Source organism: Phyllopteryx taeniolatus, chromosome 16 (assembly GCF_024500385.1).
Source record: "Phyllopteryx taeniolatus isolate TA_2022b chromosome 16, UOR_Ptae_1.2, whole genome shotgun sequence".
In the NCBI taxonomy this organism is placed as follows: domain Eukaryota; kingdom Metazoa; phylum Chordata; class Actinopteri; order Syngnathiformes; family Syngnathidae; genus Phyllopteryx; species Phyllopteryx taeniolatus.
Window position 1 is genome coordinate 12,814,871 of NC_084517.1, and position 6,464 is coordinate 12,821,334.

At 41.3% G+C, this 6,464-nt stretch overlaps 1 long non-coding RNA gene across 1 annotated transcript; it reads left to right on the top strand.

Moving 5' to 3' along the window:
• Positions 1–3,280: 3,280 nt before the first annotated feature.
• On the top strand, positions 3,281–5,913 carry LOC133466326 (uncharacterized). Its single transcript, XR_009784918.1, has 3 exons — positions 3,281–3,702; positions 3,821–3,990; positions 4,796–5,913. It is a non-coding gene; the product is annotated as an uncharacterized LOC133466326 (long non-coding RNA).
• Positions 5,914–6,464: the final 551 nt, after the last annotated feature.

Genomic DNA, 6,464 nt, shown 5'->3' on the forward strand with positions numbered 1-6,464 from the left:
TTTAGACTGTTGCATAATACGCCTTCACACAATTTCTATTGCTGGATACTGACTCCTCTTATTACCTCAGAACAACCAGCAGCCAAGCTATCAGGAATATACGGCTGTCTGCAAATATCACGGGAGTTATTCTAAGAGTCACGACCTTTTGATGGTCACTTGTGTTTAGGGAACATTTTTCAAACAATGATGGTGACTCTGCAAGTTCAAATCAGCCGAGCCAGCCAGGCTCCAGATTAAAATGTCAGTCACTCTCATGGAGGCTAAGTGCAAAATTGCACCCCCAAAAAAAAATACTAAAAAATAAACTTCATTAAACTTTCTTAAATGGTGAATACAAACAGCACACCGACTTTTCATCCAGTCAAATCATGCTTAGCTGAATAATAGGATGCCATTGTTTGTCTAACGAGTCAATGGAGGAAACAGTATGAGCCATAGAGCTAAATTTACACTGAGCCATACAGTAGATCTACAAGCTTGGGCCAAGGCCACCAGCACAATGATACCAAAATATAAAACGAAAACCATGTAAGAACTTGGAGTAAATGGAAAACAATCAAGTTTTTTTTTTTTTATTATTTATTTCAGTAAAACTATCATTTGATTATCATGGGCTGTAGGAGTAGCAACCCAAAAGTGATCTCAGAACCTTCTTGCTGTGAGGCAGCCATACTAAATACCAGAGGTGGGAGTAAGTCACATATGTGTAAGTCATAAGGGAGTCTCAAGTCTTAACCTTCAAGTTTCAGGCAAGTCCCAAGTTACTGTGGCAAAAAACAACCATGTCAAGTTGAGTCACCTCTCAAATTGAGTCAACGCATTTACTTGTTCAGCAAGTTATAATGAAAGTTATTCAATTTCTTATTCACAACATATATCAGGTGGCACGGTGGGTGACTGGTTAGAGCGTCTGCCTCACAGTTCTGAGGACCGGGGTTCAATCCCCGGCCCCGCCTGTGTGGAGTTTGCATGTTCTCCCCACGCCTACGTGAGTTTTCTCCGGGCACTCCGGTTTCCTCCATCCATCCATCCATCCATTTTCTGAGCCGCTTCTCCTCACTAGGGTCGCGGGCGTGCTGGAGCCTCTCCCAGCTGTCATCGGGCAGGAGGCGGGGTACACCCTGAACTGGTTGCCAGCCAATCGCAGGGCACATAGGAACAAACAACCATTCGCACTCACAGTCATGCCTACAGGCAATTTAGAGTCTCCAATTCATGCATGTTTTTGGGATGTGGGAGGAAACCGGAGTGCCCGGAGAAAACCCACACAGACACGGGGAGAACATGCAAACTCCACACAGACGGGGCCGGGGACTGAACCCGGGTCCTCAGAACTGTGAGGCTGACGCTCTAACCAGTCGGCCACCGTGCCGCCCGGTTTCCTCCCACATCCCAAAAACATGCATGCTAGGTTAATTGAAGACTCTAAATTGCCTGTAGGTGTGAATGTGAGTGTGAATGGTTGTTTGTTTCTATGTGCCCTGCGATTGGCTGGCGGCCAGTTCAGGGTGTACCCCGGCTCCTGCCTGAAGGCTCCAGCACGCCCGTGACCCTAGTGAGGAGAACCAGCTCAGAAAATGGATGGATGGACATCATCCATCCAATCAAACATTAGCCACTTTGCACTCAGTAGTTAACTGTTAACTGTACTAACACATTCACAATGACATCAGATAAACATCCCAATAACATAGTTTTTAATGGTTCAAAACAACTCCACTTATCGTCCATTACTTTGTCTTCTCAACTAAACTAATAATCGTATTGAAGCTTACTTGATGTTTGACCAGCTAAACTGTGTACCGTATTTGTCTTTGTTGGTTTTATTGTGGTGGAAGAAGTTAGATGTCATAGTTGTGTTTCGTATCTCTGAGTTGTAAACCTTGCATGTTGCCACTCTCTTTTCCCAATTTTATGAAAAACGTCTATCTCACAGTTCAGACTTTCAGGGATAGAATCTTGGCTCAGGCCTTCCGATGTGAAGATCTCCCAGAATCGCATGTTGGGGTTTTTTTTTTCAGATACTCCTGCTTCCTCCCACATTCCAAAATTATGCATGTTAGGTGCATTAGACTTTAAATGTGTGTGTGTGTGGTTGCATCTGATTGGCTGGCGATCAGTCCAGAGTGTACCTACCTCATGTCCAAAGTCAGCTCGAGTAACTCACCCGTGACCTTGAGGACAATTAAGTGCAATGCCAAATGGATGGATGGATGTTCAAAACATTCTTTCAAAGGAACAATGGCTTGTCAACAATACCATGCCCAGATTTTATAGTCTTGGCACCTTGATTTATTTATTTTTTTTACATACCTGCTTATTATTTGGTCCATAAAAGTATACGTACTTGATAATTAGTTCTATGGGATACATTGGCCTACTGTAAATCAAGGACAGAATTTGAGTTCCACAGTATTCATATTTCAAATAGCATGGTTGTACATGCATAATTTCATATATACACAATGGACTGTACATGCATGTGTTCAGACAAAGAATGAATGGAAGTGCACATGAAGATCACTCGCACCCCCCAAGTCCCCCTAACGCGACCCCCCACCCCCTTCGCATATTGGCTAACACACACGCTGTCCCGAGCTGACAATCATTTTGGCCATAAGTGTAGGACAGAGGACCCTCTATGCTTAGCAAGTGAGTGAGAAATGACAGCACTCGCCCAAATATTTAAGAGCTTTTCAGAAGATCCGGAGAAGGTCACAGCACCGTGAACCAATCTTCAACTGAACAATGATGGCATTTGATTTCATGCGTTTTTCCGTTGACGGCAGAAAGACTTCAGTGGTTAATTTGACACAGTCGAGTTCCCTCCCCACGGTCAGACGTTACAGATGAGAAACAGGAATCCACTGTATTTGTATTGTACAAAGGATTGTGGGTGTGTGTTGGTCCCTGCTTGTGCATTAGCGCGCTCAGAGGTGCACATGCATGCGAGCTGAATGGCAGTCAAGAAGACAGACTTAATTAACAGCACAGATAGAGTCTCATCTGCACGTGTGTCTTGGAGATAAGAGAGGATCGTGTAGACCAAATGGACTGAGGGCAAGTCTTCAGATGGCCCCTGCAGCCTCGCCCATGGCTACTCACTCTGACTCAGGTTTCTTAATTCCAAGGGCAGGAATGTAGTTGGATTGGATCAAAAGATGAAACACAGGTGGCTACAGGTGCAGACTCCAGCATCTGATTTATTTTCAAATACAAAAATCTCCCTCTGTTAAGTTTTTTACTCTATTGATATTCCTAGTTACTGGAGAAATTAGAGAAACTGAAGAGAGTGCGTTGGTTGATTTTCTGTAAACAATTTGAGAGGAATGAGGTAGGTGTGTCATGGGTGTGTGTTAGGGCTGTTGTCTTCCCCTTGTCTCGTACACACCTGCTCCTGAGAGCATCTTCCCCACCTGTGCCTCGTTTACCCTAATTACCCCATGCATTTAACCTCCTGTCTCATTCTTTCTGGTCGCCAGTTCATTGTACCTTGTTTCCACGTCACCGACTTGTAGTAAGACCAGACCCTGTTCTGATTATTGCCTTTGCCTCACGTTTTTTGGATACTGTTGCCTTTTCGGATTGCCTGCCTGTGTACCGACCTCTGCTTGTTTATTAAACCTGTCTTTTTTGAAACTGTCCATTTGTATTGGAGTCGTGCATTTTGGGTCCTGTCCTCTGTTCCGTTCATGACAGGTGTGTGAGTAGGGTTTCAACAGACCATTCGAATAGTTGACTTTACTACTCCATAATTACTTTTGTTTGTAGTACACTAATTGCTGGTCACGTGGTTTTTTTGTTGTTTTTTTTTTAGTTCAATCAGCTGAATTTACAGAGGCTAGCCACGCACCATCGGTAGTGACATTGTGCCGTACCAATTTGCCCGCTGCTGTCACTGCCAAAAGATAATCTGCCGGATTGTAATGCTTGTGGAGCAGCAAAATGTCTGGCCAACAGTGACACAGTCTTCATACTTTTACGCAGGTACAAGAGAATGAAAAATGTGTTGGATTTGAAAGATCTGCATATCAGAATTCACATATTACTGTATGGTGCTAAATAGTGTACAGTGTAATATTTATGCCCTACATTATCAGCATTGGTAATTTCCAAAATTTGTTTCTGTAATATGAATACACCAGTATGCTCTTTAACTGAAATTATATTGTCATTGCTATTATATAATTCTTGTTATCCATGAATTTTCTAATGTGCTGTTTTTTAAAAAAAATAAAAAAATAAAGCATATTTCTTTAAGATGTCTTCCCAGTCCAAGGTGTACCCCGCCTCATTGCAAAAGTCATCTGGGAAATACAGTCTGCTCCTGCTCACTCATGACCGGAATGATGAAAAAAGCTATTTTAAAAAAATATATATATATATATATAGAATTATGGATAAAGATGTCCAATTATAGTTGTTTACTTCAGAAAATGTAAAGTAACATTTTTGTTCAATGTTTTGCATGATTAAGCCCAGCTAACTGGCTCAAATTAAGGTATAAAAAGGTGAATTCAGGTTGAAATTCCTCATTCCTGATCAAAAATATATGTCAAGAGCTCACAGACACTAAAAAAGTTTGCATTAAAGCACTTCATAATGCCAGATTTTTTTTTCATCTCATTTTTATGACACGTGGTCAAAAATGTCAGTCAAAAGCACGCCATATGGATTTAAAGAACTTTGTAAAACATTGGCTCTGTGCAATGTATAAATGGCCTAATCGATTTCTCCACATAGTGTACTGTAGATATGAGATATTAGTATTAATCCATTTTATTTTCCACAGGAAATGTCCGGTGAAGCAAACTGGAATGAGCGAGCCATGTGACAGAGCACTGCAGCATAGAATCTGTCAACATGAGCTAACAGATGAGTCCAAATAAGAGCGTGAGAGACTGACAGTGAGGAATTGTTGGAATGCTCTCTCAAGAGCTGCATTCAGAAAAGGAAAAAGAAAGAGAGAAAGGGCCACTAAGGTGTTCAGAGAGATGTCAGTAGAAGAATTATATTAGGAAAGAGATTTTAAAATTAAAAAAAAAATAAAAAAGTCATGTGTGGCGTTAAGAATGGAAAATTGTATGTTGAGGCAAAGGCTTCATTCAGCCACATATTTTTAACTCTACTTTTAAGAGGTGAGGCTAATTTACATGTGGTGCTTTGAGATACGAGTTTAATTTTTTCCATGGCCACGCTCGGAACTCAAATCACTCGCGTCTCACATCATCTTTCCCCACTGAAATAAATAGAAATGCCATTCATCTGTTCCAGAAATGTGCTCTTTTTTTTGTATTGTAATTTGTTTTATGTTAAAAATGTACTAAGCTGTCCATCCACCCACGTAGGCTTCCACCGTAAGCTTTAAGTAGCTTCTCGGAAGATATTGTGCTCCTCACAATTGTCTGTCAAGAATCACATGTCGATATGTTGTGTGTGTGTGTGTGTGGAGGGGGAGTACTGAAAACAGTATAGGATGGATGTGCGTGCAGATGTCATTGGCGTTTTGTAGAGATCCATTGACGAGGAACCACACCATACAGTATAAACGTCTCAGTGAGGAATGGCTGATGGAGTATTTTCTCTGCCAACCTGCCCTCACCATTCTGCATCACAAGGAACACTCATGGTCTCCACAGGACTGCATTTGTACTCTTGACCCATGCTCACCAAGTCATTTACTATGCGGTTAGTGTATACTGTATTCTAATAACTGCTAAATGGGGCTAATAAATTAAAGTCATGAATGGGGGAGGAATTTACAAAGTCATTCAAGTGTGCACATGCCTCAGTATTTGTTCTCAGTTGTGTGTCCCAACTTGTCAAGTAGGGTCAAATAAGGATACATGCACTTGCTGCCATGCAGCTTTAGCTACCTCATTGAAATAAATGCTGTAAATCTATTTAAGGGAGGTGTGTGCGGACTTGTCCACTGTTGCAGCAAAGACGTGGGTTTTGGAACATAATGTCGTTGGGCGATGGTCCATGTCACTGAAGCAATGAGACATTATGTGCATGCTGGGAGGTCAAAGAAAGAAGAGTAGAAGGGGGAAGGTTGGACGTTAAACAGGGTTACAGGTGTATTTATAAACGTTGAGCTAAAAATCCCAGCATGTTTCTGTCTTGCCCGAGCCTCCTCCCTGTTATTCCTGTTTACAAGCTTGCTTCCTGATGACGTTGTCCTTAGTGTAACATGCTCCATCATCTGCTATTCCTCTCAAAATTGAGGATGCTTTTGCAGTCTGTGTCATTTTGTTCATCAACTCATTACATCCATGCAATATTTTTAGATCGCATAATGTAGAGATATTTGTTCTCATTTTCTTTTCAGGGATTACTTTGGCTGAGGAGCTAATGATTTTTTATTTATTTATTTTTTAATTATCAATCGATCTATCTATACAATTATTATTACACACTATCCCTGATTTCGTTTGTTTGTGGAAAAATAGTGCTAAAAT